This window comes from Herpailurus yagouaroundi, unplaced genomic scaffold (genome assembly GCF_014898765.1).
Source record: "Herpailurus yagouaroundi ecotype Mexico unplaced genomic scaffold, PumYag 140, whole genome shotgun sequence".
Classification (NCBI taxonomy): domain Eukaryota; kingdom Metazoa; phylum Chordata; class Mammalia; order Carnivora; family Felidae; genus Herpailurus; species Herpailurus yagouaroundi.
Window position 1 is genome coordinate 82,126,961 of NW_024412395.1, and position 18,254 is coordinate 82,145,214.

Here is an 18,254-nt window from a genome sequence, read left to right on the forward strand (position 1 = left end):
CCTAATCTTCCTCCTCCCCCCCCCCACCCTTGCCCTTATTATTGACATCTTGCGTTAGTGTGGTAATTTGTTACAACTGATGAGCCAATGTCCATAATTATTATTCATTGAAGTTGACTAGGATTCATGCTTGGTATTATGTATTCTGTGGATTTTGACAAATTACAGTATCATAAAGAATAGTTTCACTGCCCTAAAATTCCCCTGTGCTCCCCCTATTCATCCCTCCTTACCTCCCCAAACCACCAGCAGTCTTTTTACTGTGTCCATAGTTTTGCCTTTTTTGGAATGTCTTATAGCTAGAATCATACAATGTGTAGCCTTTTCAGATTGATTACTTTCACTGAGCAATGTACATTTAAGGTTCCTCCAAGTCTTTTTATGGTTTAATAGCTCATTTCTTTTTATTGCTGAATAATATTCCATTGTATGATTTGTTTGTACAATTTGTTTATCCATTCACCTATTGAAGGACACTTTTGCTGCGTCCAAGTTTTGGTATTTATGAACACAGCTGCTATAAACATCCTTGTGCAGGTTTTTGTGTAAAGCTAAGTTTTCACCTCATTTGGGTAAATACCAAGGAGCATGGTTATTGCATCACATAGTAAAAGTATACTGAGTTTTGTAAGAAACTGCCATACTGTCTTCCATTCACCAGCAGTGAAAGAAAGTTCTTGTTCCACATTCTTTTCAGCATTTGGTGTTGTTGGTGTTTGGTATTTTAGCCATTCTAATAGGTGTGTAGTGGTATGTTATTGTTTAATTTATAGTTCCTGGTGACATGTTGAATCTTTTCATATGCTTATTAGCCATCTGTATATCCTCATTGGTGAAGTATCTGTTCAGATCTTTGCTTTTTTAAAAAAATTGATTGCTTACTATTCTTGAGTTTTGTTTTTAAGTAGGCTGTATACCCAACTGGGGTTTGAACTCATGACCCTGAGATCCAGAGTCACATGCTCTACCAACTGAGCCAGCTAGGTGCCCCTACTTATTCTTGAGTTTTAAGAGTTCTTTGTATATTTTGGATGCCAGACTTTTATCAAATGTGTGTTTTGTAAATATTTTTTTCTCAATTTGTGGCTTATTTTTTTAACGTAACTGTCTTCTACAGAGTTGAAGTTTTAAATTTTCTGTCTCAAATTTGTCTTTAAAAATTTTTATTACTTTAATTTTTCTTTCTATACCATTGGGTATAGATTTTTGTTTATTTCCATTTTGAAACTTCGTTTTATGATTTAAAACATTTTGTGGTATAACGCTTTTGAAGATCATGGTTGTCTTTTTGACCATTGCTTTATATTTAGCAAACTTTTTCCATCTAGAGATCAGATAACATAAAAGGGGCTGTCATTTTTTGAGCTCTTTCATTGTGCCAAGTTCTGTGCTAAATTCTTGGCATGCATGATCTCATTTAATCATCCGTGTTTTTTACTGTCTGAAATAATTCTGTCATATCCTCATCTGTCTCTTCTTATATCCAAAATCTGTCTTTTTTATTCTTATATGATTACCCTGCTTCGTACTTCAGAGATTAAAACCATTAGACTAAATCTCCTTCATCTTTCCGCCTTAAAATCTACAAACCTTATAGCTGCAGCAACTTTCTCCCTTTTCTCTTTTCCATTAATAGAACTGTTCTCCTTCTATCAAAGACCAGTTGCTCCACTTGAGCTCTTTCTCAAATATTTTGTTCCTTTGCTTACACTCTCTTGCCTCTTCAACTGTTCCTGTCCCTTTGGATCATTTACCTCAGCATGCAAACATGCTCTGTTATCTCCCATCTTAAACTTTTTTTTAACCCTATATTTTCTTCTAGCTCTGGTCCCTTTTCTATAATTCCCTGTATGAACAAACATTTTTCACAGACTTACCTACCTCTGCTTCCTTCACTTAACATTCATTCTAATCTGGTTTCTACAGTACTGTTAAACAAAAATGACTTTTTTCAAATTCATCAAATGATTCCATATTGCCACAGCCATTCACTGGATATGACCTCATCTTTTCTGACTTCTCAGTAGCACTGACCATGTCTTCCTTCTTGAAACAGTCTCTTATCTTGGTTTCTGTGACATTGCAGTCTCAGGTGTTCTACCTCATTCGTCCTTTACAGATTGTTTACTTTCTCATTATCATAGTCTCTGAAGGTTGGGTTCTGAAGCATAGTTCCTAGTCATCATTTCTTCTCTTTATACTCTACATCTCATTCATATTTTCATTTTAACTATTTTTTGGGCACTTACTTTGTATTGCCTGCTGTTTCTAAGCAATATTGGGGATTCAGGAGTGCTCTGCATTTCCATGCTTTTAAATACAGTATACTTTCCATTGTCTTTTAAATTTCTTGACTTCTTGGGGCGCCTGGGTGGCGCAGTCGGTTAAGCGGCTGACTTCAGCCAGGTCACGATCTCGCGGTCCGTGAGTTCGAGCCCCGCGACAGGCTCTGGGCTGATGGCTCAGAGCCTGGAGCCTGTTTCCGATTCTGTGTCTCCCTCTCTCTCTGCCCCTCCCCCGTTCATGCTCTGTCTCTCTCTGTCCCAAAAATAAATAAAAAAAACGTTGAAAAAAAAAATTTAAATTTCTTGACTTCTGTCCCAAATAGGTTCCCACTTCCATTTGACTTTCTTAGAGACAACTCAGATTCAGCATGACTCTAGTAATGCAGAAGTGGGAACAGACTTAAGGATTTAGTCTTATATCCTTATAAAAGAGACTAGTGATAAATAGTAATCATGGAGGTGAGATCTTACATGCAATTATGAAATTCTTTTGATTTTTGAATTTTGAAATTTTGAATTTGAAACTTTTGAGATAGTGAAGGCTTCTTTGTCAATTTTAATTTGAGTTCTGTCTTGTAAATGACATGTGCTCATGTGTAGTAAACCATTTGTGTCTCCTTCAGTATTTTCTTGATATATTGTGGCTAAGTATGGTGTCAGCACTATAATGGTAAATTTTCACTGGGAAGTAAAAGTAGTTTTTGTTGATTTCATAATCACAAATAGAAGAAATCAGTCACTGCTTGTTGATGTGGGAAGCATGTTCATGCTGGTGTTACTAAACACCCTTTCCCTGTAGCTAATGAAAGACCTTAGTAATGGCTAGATTTGGGATATAGGAGTATATTTTAATTCTAACTGAAAAAAATTTGGAAGAAGTAATCTGTACCCATTAAACAGTAGTCCCTCATTCCCCTCTCAGCACTGGTATCTCTACTATAATTTATCTGTATGAATATACCTATTCTAGTTACTTTATTTTTTAAAACTTTATTTATTTTGAGAGAGAGAAAGAATGTGAGCAGAAGAGGGACAGAGAGAGAGAATCCCAAGCAGGCTCTGTGCTGCCAGAGCAGAGCCTGATGTGGGGCTCCAACCCACAAACTGTGAGTTCATGACCTGAATTGAAGTCTCCTGACTTAACCAACTGCTTAACCAACTGAGCCACCCAGGCACCCCTTAAGTACTTTATATAAGTAGAATCATAACATTGGTCTTTCATGTCTTGCTTATTTCACTTAATGTTATGTTTGCAAGGTTCATCTATGTTGTAGCATGTACCAGAATTTCACTTGTTTTTAAGGTTCTGTTATATCCAGTTGTTTAGTTCTACCAGATTTTATTTATCATTCATTTGTGGAGAGGTATTTAGGTTGTTTCTACCTTTTCACTGTTGTGAGTAATGCTGCCATGGACTTTAGTGTATAAGTATCTTTTTCAGTATTTGCTTCAGATTTTTTGGGTGTATACCTAGAAGTGGGATTGCTGAATCATATTAGTAATTCTGTGTTTAACTCTTTGAGAAACTACCAAACTGTTTTCCATAGTCTCCATACCATTGTACATTCCTACCAACGATGCAAAGGGGTTCTAATTTCTTTGCTGCCAGCATTTGTTATTTTGTTATTTTTTTTTTTAAGTAATAGCCATTCTAATATATATGAAGTAGTACCATATGGTTTTCACTTGTGTTTTTCTAAAGATGTAAAGTTGAACATGTTTTCATGTGTTTTTTGGCCATTTGTGTATCTTTGGAGAAATCTCTATCAAGTGTTTTACTCATTTAAAAAAATTAAAAAAGATTTTTTAAAATGTTTGTTTATTTTTGAGAGAAAGACAGAGCCAAAGTTGGGGAGGGGTAGAGGAAGAGGGAGACACAGAATCTGAAACAGGCTCCAGGCTCCAAGCTGTCAGCACAGAGCCTGACATGGGGCTTGAACCTATGAACTGTGAGATCACGACCCAAGCCAAAGTCAGACACTGAACTGACTGAGCCACCCAGGCGCCCCTAAAAAAAAAAAAAATTGTTTAATGTTTATTTATTTTTGAAGGAGAGAGAGACAGAGTGTAGTGGGGGAGGGGCAGAGAGGGAGAGAGAGACAGAGACACAGAATCTGATGCAGGCTCCAGGCTCTGAGCTGTTAGCACAGAACCTGACATGGGGGCTTGAACCCATAAGCCATGAAATCATGACCCTGAGCCAAAGTTGGGCACTTAACCAACTGAGCCACCCAGGCACCCCAAAGTATTTTACTTATTTTTTAATTGGGTTGCTTGTTTTTGTTGTTGTTGTTGTTCAGTTGTAGGAGTTCTTTATATATTCTGGCTATTGATCCCTTATCAAATATATGATTTACAAATATTTTCTCCTATTCTGTGGATTACCTTTTCACTGTCTTGATAGGGTCATTTGCACAGAAGTTTAAAACTTTGATGAAGTCCGTTTTATCTGCTTTTTCTTTTGTTGCCTGTGCTTTTAATTTCATCTGTCGCCTTTTAAAGTTTGTTTATTTTGAGAGAGTGTGCACCCATGCACACAAGCAAATGAGGGTGGGGCAGAGAGAGAGGGAAAGAGAGAGAATCTCAAGTAGGCTTAGAACTGTCATCATGGAGCCTGACGGAGGGCTTGAACTCATAAGCCTTGAGATCATGACCTGAGCTGAAATCAGTAGTTGGTAGCTTAACTGACTGAGCCACCCAGGCACCCCTGTCCCTTTTTAAAATTTATGTTTGCTTAGTGTACATATGACATTATAACCACATTTAAAAATATTTCAAAAGGAAAAAGTTACCCTAATATTTTAAGTGATGTAAAAACTTCTCTTTTCCCCATTCTTGCTCTGTGAATGTTTTTACATAATTAAATGCATACTGTATATTTTCTTTGTACTCATTTACAGATTTTTTCCATGATTAATGAAAATATGTGTAACAATGAGATAGCAAATATAAATATTACATAATATAGCAAAATATTAACATTTTTAATGAGTGATAATAGGTTTGCTTAATTTATTTTTATTTTTATTTATTTATGTTTAAATATTTAGTTAGTTTTGGGAGAGTACAAGTGGGGGAGGCTCAGAGAGAGGGGGCACAGAGGATCTAAAGTGGGCTGTGCGCTGACAGGCTGACAGCAGTGAGCCTAGTGTGGGGCTTGAATTCATGAACTTTGAGATCATGACCTGAGCTAAAGTTGGACACTCAAATCGACTGAGCCACCCAGGTGCCCCAGGTTTGCTTAATTTATTTTTGCACATTTAGTTCCCTTTTTTTGTTGTTGTTTCTAACTAGGAGCTTATTTTTTAGTTAACTCTATTCCTAATATAGGAAAATATAACAGCCTTAGGGTCTAGCACAATTTTTTGGGCATCTGGGTGGCTCAGTCAGTTGAGCATCCTATTTCAGCTCAGGTCATGATCTCATGGGTTCGTGAGTTTGAGCTGGTGCAGAGGCTGCTTCAGATTCTGTTTCCCTCTCTGTCTGTCCCTCCCCTGCTCAATCTCTCTCAAAAATAAAATAAACATTGAAAAAAAGAACCTAGCACTTTTTACCATAAGTTCATACCATAATACTTACAGGTTCAGTATTACTTTAGCTTTCTTAAGAATATTTGGCATCCCGAGGTGCCTGAGTGTCTCAGTTGGCTAAGCGTCCAACTCTTGATTTTCGCTTAGGTTATAATCTCACAGTTTGTGGGATCAGGCCCCATGTCGGGCACTGTGCTGACAGCGTGGAGCCAGATTGGGATTCTCTCCCTCCTCTCTGCCCTTCCCCTCACTCATGCGCGCACGCTCTCTCTTAAAATAAACATTAAAAAAAGCATTTGGCATCCTTGTCATGAGCTTCTCTTCATCTGCCAAAGAAGATAATTACAAAGCATATTTAAAACAGTGTGGGTATGTTTTTAAAAACTTTTTTCCCCTTGTTAATTACTTGGTAAAAATAGTGCTTTGTTTTTGTCATCCTTTCTCCATCCCCATCATTTGTATGGAATATTTTCCCGTGTTCATGTCTGTTTTGTGTTATTTTTTTTTTTTGTAAATTGTCCATGTTTATTGAATTATGTTGTGTCTCACTGTGTCATGTATGACTTATTCTAGTTTGAATGCCATACTGTCTTTTTTTTAGACTATATTCTCCATCCAAGAATCTGGAAGCAAAGCATGAATATATTCTTCCATAGGCATCATAGAAACTAATAGTTGAACAATTCTGAAGGCATAGTAGGTGTATATCTCCAATGTTTTGCATGTTCTTTGGCAAAAACTTTCCAGTTGCGTGTAATGATTGTCATATATTTTAGAAGCTATTATTTGAATTTCAGTGGAATTTAGTGGTGGGTCTTTCTTTCAAATTTGGTTTAGTTATGAGATTTGTTGGAATGCAGAACTGGAAGCTCAGTAAATAGGTATTATAAGAATACTCCCCTCTGCCACATATTGAGTCAGATGCTGTGAGTCTGCCATGACCTAATTAGGTTAATTACACGAATGATATTTTACCTTCTTAACAGTTTGGTAAGAAGGAAAACGGCTACTATACCAATCTTAAATTCCAGCACATCCCACTCTTTTTTTTTTTAATTTTTTTTCAACGTTTTTTTATTTTATTTTTGGGACAGAGAGAGACAGAGTATGAACGGGGGAGGGGCAGAGAGAGAGGGAGACACAGAATCGGAAACAGGCTCCAGGCTCCGAGCCATCAGCCCAGAGCCCGACGCGGGGCTCGAACTCACGGACCGCGAGATCGTGACCTGGCTGAAGTCGGACGCTTAACCGACTGCGCCACCCAGGCGCCCCCAGCACATCCCACTCTTAATGCAGGGGTGATAGTGAGCTCATGATACATTAATACCGAACTGTATGTTTTCTGAACCAGGGACTCTTTTTCATGCATCTTCGTCCTTGTTGAGGCTGTTTTCCCTAGTTGGAATAACTTCTCTCACCCTTGCTTGGTAGTAATAACTCCATTTTTGAGACTATTTGGATGGTCGTCTAGGATAGTGTTCCTACTTGGATATCATTTGTATCCTTGAAAATTTTGTGTTGATATTTTCTTTGTTTGCTTTTCTCTGTATTGGACTGAAACTTCTTGAGTGCAGAGAACATGTATTCATTTTGATGTCCTGCTGCATAGTACGGTATATGTCATGTAATATGTGTTCAGTGAATAAGAGTTTATTAAAATGGGCACCTGGGTAGCCCAGTTGGTTAAGCATCTGACTCTTGATTTTGGCTCAGGTCATGATCATCATGGTGGTGAGATTGAACCCCATGTTGGACTCTGGGCTGTGCATTGAGCCTGCCTAAGATTTTCTCTCTCCCTCTCCGTCTCCCTCTGCTCCTCCCCTGCTTGAGTGCTCTCTCTCTCTCTCTCTCTCTCCAAAAAAACAAAAAACAAAAAAAACCAAAATTATTAAAATAAACTGATGGAATTAAATTATATCATGGAGGGTCTAGAAGGAATTGTTTAATACTTTAGATGGGCTAACACTGAATGAGAACTAAGTACCTATATTTTATCTAATCTGGTTGTAGTTTATTCTCAGAGCAAAAATAATTGTATTATTTTCCAGGTAGTGTAATGTACTGGACTAGACTAGGCAAGAGATTTAATGCTTGGGAATAGAAAGAAACTGACAGTAGATCTCCAGGGTGTTATCTGTAGAGGAAAACTGTCTCCTGCATGTTCCCACTCATGCTCCCTAAATATTGTCATTCTCTTCCTGCCCCCCTCCCCATTATCTATGCAATATCTGCCAAATCTGTGGTTCTATTTAGTAGAAGTAGAAAGGAAAAATAAATAATGGTAGGAATCTGGTGGTAGTGATATTATAGTTTTGAGGTGCTCTAGAGGGGGTGAAGTTCTTACTCTTTGTATTTCCCAGTACCAATCCCAGAACATCAAATTGAGAAGTAAGCGCAAATCTTCTTCTTAGGGGTACACAATAAGGCATGAATAGCTTGGATGGTGCCAAACCATCTGGAGATCCAGGAAATCTCCCTTATAGCACTTTTTCTCCTTCCCCACTCCCCACCCCCACTGAGTGATAGAGGTAACCGTGATTCTCTGAAACCTTAAGGTAGATACAGCTCAACAAATAATACGTAACTTCCATGTGTAATGTGATATGAAGATATGTAAGGCATAGTACTTACCCTCAAAGGGCTTACCACTAGGGGGCGTGGGAGTTTGGGTCAATGAAACATGCGCATATTATAAAACACGTGCTCTAAGTCTGATGACCGAATGCTGTGGGAATGAGTTCTCAATAAGAAATGATGAGTATCACAATCAGGGATGGTTTCCTTGAAGAGGCAAGGGATGGGTTGTTGAAGTTGATGGGTTACAGGTAAAGTAAATAGGCTAAGGTAAGAAGCAATGATCTATGTTTTGAGAACCATAAATTTCATTAAGCTGTAATCTAAGGTCCGAGTAGGGTTGAATGGGAGATAAATTCTAGGCAATATTAAGGAAGGCTGTAAATGATAAATAGGGGAGTTTACATAGAAGTAGGTATAAAGAAGCTATGGGGTTTCAGAACTGATTTAGGAAGATGAATTTTTAGGACAGTCATCAGATTGTAAGATACTACAGCTGAGCTGGAAACCAGTATAAGTAGCACTAGAAAGGTAATGAGGACCTGAAGTAGATTGTAGGCAGTGGAATTGAAAGAAAGAATGTAAGACACAGATTGAATATAAGTATCTTGGCAACTAATTAGGTGTAGGATACAGAAAGTTGGAAAGTATGTTAGATCATGGAGTAATGGTGATAAGGAACAGAATTAAGAAGTCATTTTGGGTAAGGTGATGAGTTATGGATATATTGAGCTGGCATAATATGCAAGATGAGATGCTATGTCAACTAAAATATGGATTTTGCAGAGATGTAAGGTAAGCTGTAAATAGATTTTAAAATTCTGTGCTTGAAATTGATAGCTGAGGAAGGAATAAAGTTTCTTTCTGGGGAGTGAAAGTACGATAAGAAGAGAAGTAGTTTGAAGACAGGTTTTGGGAAAATCTCCACGTATAAAGTAATTGGTATCATGAGGGAAACTAAAGACATAGCAAAGTTGGAAGGATTAATCATTGCATAATAGGGACCTGCTAGGGAGGTTACTTTATTCTGTGTAAGAATCTGTCTTTGTAGGATTATCATACAGAGCATACATTGTAATGTTTTTCTGTAAACCTATGATAATTTCCTCTTTTCTAAAAGTTTTTTTCTTTTTTCTTAATCTCATTTAAGTAGGAACATTAAATAGCTGGGTTCAAGTGTTATTTATGCCTTTAGTACATAAATTATATAACGTAATCTAGTCAGTACTTAAATATACTTATAGCAAAGGTCAGTCACAGGCATTTACTTATCAGACATTGCTGCTTAGGAACTGCAAAACAACCTCTGTTAAAGTACTAGTCACTGTTTCTTTTATAGGAAATCAGATATTGTAGCTTCTTTGTAATTAATAGGTTTCTCTGTTAAAGGTAAAGTAGAAATTCTGATACCAATTTTTATTGAACATTTTATGGGGAAAAATTCTCAACTTTAGTAAATATGCTGGTGAAGTGATCACAAAAATCTCAAACTTAGAATATCAGTTCTTGTTATACTAGATTCTTATAAAACCTTAATGAATGTCCTTGGGTTGACTTATTCATAGTAGATGTGCAGCAACCTCGACCCTTTACAACTTCATTTTGGACTTAGAAATAATAATAAAAAATCTTTGAGCTCCAAATAACTGTTTTAGTAAGCATGCAAATGTATAATACATTTCAGAAAGTTTAATTAAAAAAATTGTTTTGGAACGTTTATGCCTTACAAATATTTCTTAGAGTTGACTAGGGTGGAACACTTAAGTTTCTCTTCCTTTTTATTAATGCATGTGTTACAGTTTAAAAAAAAAGAAAAAGTAATACCTCTGAGGCGCATGGGTGGCTCAGTCAGTTAAGTGTCCAGCTCTTGATTTCAGCTCAGGTCATGATCTCACAGTTCACAGGTTCGAGCCCCAAATCGGCATCCATGCTGACCACGTGGGGCCTGCTTGGGATTCTCTCTCTCTCTCTCTCTCTCTCTCTCTCTCTCTCTCCATCTGCCCTTCCCTTGCTTGTTCTCTCTCTTAGAATAAATACATAAACTTTAAAAAGTAATAGCTTTATTTTTTTCTGACACATAAAATTAATACTTGCCTGAAGTAATCTTTATGAAAAGACCCAAATAAATTATATTCCCAACATTCAGAGAAAACTTATGTTGATATTTTGGGGCTTATTTTTTTCTGACCCTTTTCTTATGCTCATTTTTACATACAGGCACCTACAGAATCAGGATGATTGTGTTAAAATTGCTTCATAACTGGCTCTTTTGCACTTATTTTGTAGATATATTTCCGTCTCAGTAATACATAGCAATACTGTTCTCATTACTGTATGAATGTACTATATAAATGTACTGTTTAATCAGTCTTATGTTTCTTTTCCTTCCCCACTAATTGTGTCATCAGTGAACACCCTATCTGTGCCTTTTTCATAATTGATTATTTTTCTGAGATAGATTTAGAGCTATAAAGGTAGTGGAATTTATATAAGCTTAGATCAGAATCATGAAACCCTTGGAATAGAGGTATGTTTTTAGGGTAAATTATGACCTGATAAGCCAGAGAATAGTGTTTTATAGTGTCAGACTCAGGTGTATCAGAATAGTGTTAGTTGATCATGCTGAAGTGTTTCCAGAATTGCTGTGTTGAAGGATTGGAGGGGTAGCTATATATTTGAAAATGTGTGTTCTTTAACATTCAAATTGAGTGGTGGAGGATCTGATAGAGAAGATGATGAGGATGGCCTCTCTCCCAAATATGGGGAGAATTAGGTAATAGGTTGGGGGTAGAATTAATGGCTAAGCCAAAATTAGAGGTGTCTGAATAAGTTCTGATTCCAGTATTATAATCCCATGATTTAGAGGCCAAGACAATAAGCTTTTTACAAATTAAGAATGAAAAATATATACAGTTATTTGTATAGGGAGTTGTTTATATATAGAGTGTTTATCCTATGAAAACATTACTCGTGTCTTTATTGTTAACCTGTTTTGGTTATCAGTGCAAAGTAATAATGTTGTAAAAGTTTCCTGATATTTTTATTTGAAGATTAATAAGGGAGTAGAGTTTTTTTTACACATTTACTTAAGACTTGTCATAAAATGGTTTACCTGATTAAAAACATACGTATAATACAAGTAATCTGTGGGAATTACTTTTTTTTCTGAATCAGCTGTGTATACTATGTTAATTCATTATTTTCTTGGTTAAAAATCGACCTAGGTGTTTGACATAATTGATAATTGTTTTCAACATGCCTTTTCCTCATACTATCATATTATGTTTATTTCACTGTACCTCTTAGTTTTTATTAACCTTGTTTAATTCACATTAGTAATTTATTTATGTCTTCTCCCATAATAGATCCCTCAGAGCAGATACAATGTTTTAAAATTCCTTAGCTCTGAGAGCAGTGTCTTATATATATGATAGTTATGTTACATTGAATGATAGGTCAACATTTTTTTTTTTTTTGTAACAGTGGCCATACAGTTCTCCTTCATTGTAGTGTTCATTTTCAGCATTTACTTCTATGTGTCATTTTTTGTTATTTTTGTTTCATAGAGTTTATGTAAACCAGATTTTTGTCTCTTCTAATGAAAATAGTTACTAAGCTGTCTGTGAATTTTGTACAAGAATGAGTATTATAGGTTAATGAGTTATTTCTAGTTAATTGAATGCAATCTTATTCTGTGGGACCAAGATCAGAAAAAAGTATTTATCTCCCTAGTCTACATGTGTTCTGGGGCTGTTATCTTAATGCTTACAGGACTGTATTTGCATTCTTTTTTCATAATTACATATGAACTGACATAGTAATTCTTAGGGTTAAGATCAAACCCTTTTAAATAGAAAGAAAGAAATCTGACTGCCTGTATTGATTTATTTTGAAAAATAAATGTAATTTTTATGCTAATGTTATTTAATGTTCAAACGTAAACTTAGATATAAGCCACTTAAAATTACAGCTGTCTTGGGGCGCCTGGGTGGCGCAGTCGGTTGAGCGTCCGACTTCAGCGAGGTCACGATCTCGCGGTCCGTGAGTTCGAGCCCCGCGTCGGGCTCTGGGCTGATGGCTCAGAGCCTGGAGCCTGTTTCCAATTCTGTGTCTCCCTCTCTCTCTGCCCCTCCCCCGTTCATGCTCTGTCTCTCTCTGTCCCAAAAATAAATAAACGTTGAAAAAAAAAATTAAAAAAAAAAATTACAGCTGTCTTGTAACAAGACATATTTATTAGTAACATATTTATTACTATAAATATGTAATAAATTTGTAAACAAAACAAAATACTAAATTAATAAAGTTTAAGTCAGGAGCACTAATGTCATGGGTAATATTTTGCCAAAACTTAATAGTCCTTGAAATTTGAATATGTGGTGGGTTTATAGATTCTTTTTTCTAACTTTTTTTTTTTTAATGTTTATTTATTTTGGGAGAGTGAAGGAGAGAAAGAATCCCAAGCAGGCTCTACACTGTCAGCGCAGAGCCCAATGGGGGCTCAATCCTATGAACGACAAAATTATGACGAGCCAAAATTAAGAGTCAGACCCTCAATAGACTGAGCCACCCAGGTGTCTCGGTTTACAGATTATTTTGAGCAGTATTACAGAGTGTACGATGGACTTCTCAGGGGTTCCTTGGAATGACTCAAGTCTTCTGGTTATTTAAGCCATTGCAAACCCTTTAAAAAACTTTAATTGCTTGTACAGCACAATGTAGTGTACACTTGGTCATCATTTGATGCGAATGCTTTATTTATATATTGTTTGCCTCTTTTATCTCATTAATTTGCTTTGCAATTAAAGTAGCATGACTTTGGCCTGACACAGTTGAGCCCCAAAGCAGAGCTGAATTTGCTTTGAGTCTTAGTTTTTCAGTAATTCCAGAGGATTTATATTATGTAATGTTAATATGTAAATTTTAAAATTTTGTAAATACATTATTGTGGAAATTTAAAGTACCAAAAATTATTAAAGACATTTGCTGATTTCTGGGGAATATCTGTGAACTTTCATTTGGGATACCGTGATTTAGTCTCTCTCATAGTTATTCTTAAATAGATGCTATCTGACACCTTAAAAATCCTATAATCTGTGGCTCTTTATTGAATAATCTGCTTAGGTGTAGTATGAAAAATTTTGGCAAATGTCAGAATAGAGGAATTGGAGTTTTGTTACCTTCAACTGTAGGGTATCTGTTAAATTTTTAAAAATAAATTTAATTTATGGTATAATTTATAAGCATAATTCTAATTTTATATAAGTTTGATGACAGTATAATTTTTGTATCTTTTAAAACTTTGTTGTTTTTAATTTTAATTTCAATACAGTTAACTAACATACAGTGTTAGTTTTAGGTGTATGGTACAGTGATTCAGCAATTCTATACATTGTCAGTGCTCATTATAAGAATACTCTTTAATCCCCATCACATATTTCACCCATCCCCTACCCACCTCCCTTTGGCAACAGGAGAGTTCTCTATAGTTAAGAGTCTGTTTCAATTTTTACATCTTTTGTTGGCATTGCCATTTGTGAAATTTGAAACAGATATGCCTGTGTTGAAAGTAGCTGACAACAGAGAATGATTTTGTGTTTGTTTTTAAGACTATTTTTTAGAGCAGTTTTAGGTCCACAGCAAAATTGAGAGGAAGGTATAGAGATTTCAACATCCCCCACGATATTGGTATGTTTGTTACAATTGATGAACCTATCTTGACACATAATCACCCGAAGACCACAGTTTCACTTTAGAGTTCACTCTTGGTGTTTTGCATTCTGTGGGTTTTGACAAATGTGTAATGACATGTATCCCTTATGGTATCATACAGAGTATTTTCACTGCCCTAAAAATCCCCTGTGTTCCACCTATTCATCCCTTCTCTGACCAACCCCTGGCAAACCACTGTTGTTTTTACTGCCTTCATGGTCAGAGTCTTACCTTTTTCAGAATGTCTTATTGTTGGAATCATACAACATGTAGCCTTTTCAGATTCATCTTTTTTCATTTAGTAATAAGCATTTAAGGTTACTCCATGTCTTTTCAGTGCTTGCTAACTCATTTCTTTTTAGTGTGGTATGATGTACCACATCTTGATTGCTTCTAACTTTGGCAATTATGAATAAAACTACTATAAACATTTCTGTATGGGTTTTTGTGTACACATAAGTTTCCATCTCCTTTGGGTAAATACCAAGAAGCTGGATTACTAGATCATCTGGTTAGAGTATGTTTAGTTTTGTAGGAAACCAACAACCTGTCTTCCAAAGTGGCTGTACCATTTTGCATTCCCACCAGCAGTGAATGAGAATTCCTGTTGTTCCACAGCCTCGTCAGTATTTGGTGTTATCAGTGTCCTGTACTTCAGACATTCTGATAGGTGTAATGGTATCTTGTTGTTGTTTTAATTTACATTTCCCTGATGGCATATGATGTGGAGCATCTTTTCATGGGCTTATTGCCATCTGTGTGTCTTCTATGATGAGGTGTGTGTGAAGGTCTTTGGTCCCTATTTTAATTGATTTTTTTTCCCTATTGTTGACTTTGAAGAGTGGTTTTTATTTTGAGTAGCAGTCCTTTATCAGTTGTGTCTTCTGTAGATATTTTCTTCCAGTCTGTGGTTTGTCTTCTCATTTGTCTTGACATTGTCTTGTGTAGAGCAGAAGTTTTTAATTTCAGTGAAATCGAATTTATCCGTTATTTATTTCATGGATCTTGCCTTTGATTTTGTATTTAAGAGTCATTGACATACCCAAGGTCACCCAATTTTCTCCTGTGTTATCTTCCAGGAGTTGCATAGTTTTGCAGTTTACTTTTAGGTCTATCATCCATTTTGAGTTAATTTTTATGAGAAGTATAAGCTGTGTGTGTGTGTGTGTGTGTGTGTGTGTTTTATTTAAATGTCCAGTTGTTTCAGACCATTTGTTGAAAAGACCGTCTTCCCTCCATTGTATTGCCTTTGTTCCTTTGTCAAAGATAGTTAACTGTTTTTATGTGGTTCTATTTCTAGTCTGTTTTGTTCCATGGAACTTTTTTGTCCATTTTTAACCAGTACCATACTTGATTAGTATATCTGTCTTGATTACTATAGCTGTAGAGTGAATCTTGAAGTTGAGTAGTGTTAGTCTTCCCACTTTGTTGTTCTCCTTCAATACTGTATTGGCTATTCTGTGTCTTTTGCCTTTACATTTTAGAATCAGTTTGTTGATATACACAAAATAATATGCTGGTATTTTGGTTGGGGTTGCATTGACTATATTTCAGATTGGGAAGAATGGGCATCTTGACAGTATTGAGTCTTCCTATCCATTTATTCAGTTCTTTGATTTTGTTTGTTGGAGTTTTGCCATGTTCCTTATATAGATCTCAGACATATTCTGTTAGATATGTACTTGAGTATTTTATATTTTTGGTTATTAATGTAAGTGATATTGTTTTTAATATCAAATTCCACTTGTTCATTGCTACTATATTCATTGCTGGAAAGCTGTTGACTTTTTTATGTTAACCTTGTATCCTGCAACCTTGATGTAATCTTTTTATTAAGTTCCAAGAACTTTTTTGGTCAATTCTTTGGGATTTCTATATAGGTGATCATGTCATCTATGCCCTTTCCTTCTAAAGGGTTTCAGGAATCACTTTTTTCTTTTAATACATTAGAAACCATTTAGTTTTATTAAATATATAAAGTTCATACTTTGTCTAAATAAAGCACTTAAATAAAGCACACCACTGTGTGCTCCTTGGTGAAAAAATAGATTACAAACAATCAAGAAACATTTTTGGGGATACCTGGGTGGCCCAGTCAGTTAAGTGTCTGACTTCCGTGCAGGTCATGATCTCACGGTTAGTGGGTTTGAGCCCCACTTTGGGCTCTGACAGCTCAGAGCCTGGAGCCTGCTTCGGATTTTCTTTCTCCCTCTCTCTCTTTCTCTCTCTCTCTCTGCCCCTCCCCCACTCACAGTCTCTCTCAAAAATAAATAAATGTTAAAAAAATAAAAGCATTTTTGTTCTCCTGATACAATCATCTGAGAGTTGTGCGTTCTTTGGTTTTCAAGACTGAGGCCAATTATTTAGTAAACATGAATGTACAATAAATGTATGCCCTTGTAGAAAAGTAAGCTATACTTTTCTCTGATGTATGTGAATATTCTTTCATTTCAATCACATCAGCTGATATTTCTGACTTCTATATATTCATGACTTCACTATTATGAGGATACATCAGGATTTTAAAGGACTCCCAACTTTTTTTCCTTAAAGAGCAATTGGTATAGCAATTTATTTATAAAATTCACAGTGTTCCTTTGCCTTACTTTAATGTAGAAGAATGATGCCCTAAATACATACTTCATGTTGGTTTACATCAATGTTATATCAGCCACAAAAAGCATCTCTCATATATTTTACATTACAGGGTCTTCAGTCTTCTGTGGAAAAGTAGATATACACAAAGCCTACCTAATATAAAAGGGTCTCATATCTTTGATGATCAGTCAGCTACATGATTTCATATATTCACTAGGAACAAAGGCAGAGCATGAAATGATAATATTTGCTCTTCAAAAAATCTCAAATACTATCCAATATAAAAAGGTACATTGAAAATATTTGTTTGTCCAGATATCCATCCCCTTGATCCTTTGAGGAATACTATCAAATAAGTTTTCTAAGTGTTTTAATTTTGAATTATTCTCTAGAGTTAATACTCTGATTTAGAGTAATTTCTGAAAAGTGTTAATGACTTGCTGCTTTTACTGTGAATTCAAGAAAAGTTGTTGATTGTTGTCATTGTGTTGAGCTTTTTATTTGTTAGGATGGAATAGTGTCTTTCAGGCTCCTTACGTGTATAATCAGAATCTAGAAGTCTGTATGGTGGGTTTTTTTTTTTAAGTATTTATCTTCTACCAGATTTGGTTTCAACTCTGTTGTTAATTCAAGTATTGATAAGAGTGAGATTACTGTGCTCTCTTCAGCAGCACATATACTAAATTTGGAACGATACAGAGAAGATTAGCGTGGCCCCTGTGCAAGGATGACATGCAAATTCATGAAGCGTTCCATATTTTTTTTCACTCATATGAGGACTTTAAGAGACAAAACAGATGAACATAAGGGAAGGGAAACAAAAATAATATAAAAACAGGGAGGGGGACAAAACAGAAGAGACTCATAAATATGGAGAACAAACTGAGGGTTGCTAGAGGGGTTGTGGGGGGGGGGATGGGCTAAATGGGTAAGGGGCACTAAGGAATCTACTCCTGAAATCATTGTTGCACTATATGCTAACTAATTTATTTATTTATTTATTTATTTGTTTATTTATTTATTTATTTATTTATTTTTATTTATATATGAAATTTATTGTCAAATTGGTTTCCATACAACACCCAGTGCTCATCCCAAAAGGTGCCCTCCTCAATACCCATCACCCACCCTCTCCTCCCTCCCACCCCCCATCAACCCTCAGTTTGCTCTCAGTTCTCAACAGTCTCTTATGCTTTGGCTCTCTCCCACTCTAACCTCTTTTTTTTTTTTTTTCCTTCCCCTCCCCCATGGGTTCCTGTTAAGTTTCTCAGGATCCACATAAGAGTGAAACCATATGGTATGTGTCTTTCACTTAGCATCACACTCTCCAGTTCCATCCACGTTGCTACAAAAGGCCATATTTCATTTTTTCTCATTGCCACGTAGTATTCCATAGTGTATATAAACCACAATTTCTTTATCCATTCATCAGTTGATGGACATTTAGGCTCTTTCCATAATTTGGCTATTGTTGAGAGTGCTGCTATGAACATTGGGGTACAAGTGCCCCTATGCATCAGTACTCCTGTGTCCCTTGGATAAATTCCTAGCAGTGCTA

The 18,254-nt window shown here is 35.9% G+C and overlaps 1 protein-coding gene and 1 non-coding gene across 51 annotated transcripts in view; both read left to right on the forward strand.

The window, feature by feature from the left end:
- Window positions 1–18,254, forward strand: part of ABI2 (abl interactor 2) — a 120,063-nt gene that overhangs the window by 31,656 nt on the left and 70,153 nt on the right. The window contains exon 1 of one of the 50 annotated variants that reach the window (XM_040475919.1): window positions 16,962–16,984. The exons of the other annotated variants lie outside the window; for them this stretch is intronic. The gene's annotated coding sequence lies outside the window, so the exon portion shown is untranslated. Of the gene's footprint in view, window positions 1–16,961; window positions 16,985–18,254 lie in introns of those variants that run through there. 50 annotated transcript variants of the gene reach the window in all.
- On the forward strand, window positions 17,352–17,458 carry LOC121031203 (U6 spliceosomal RNA). The gene has a single exon (XR_005790613.1). It is a non-coding gene; the product is annotated as a U6 spliceosomal RNA (small nuclear RNA).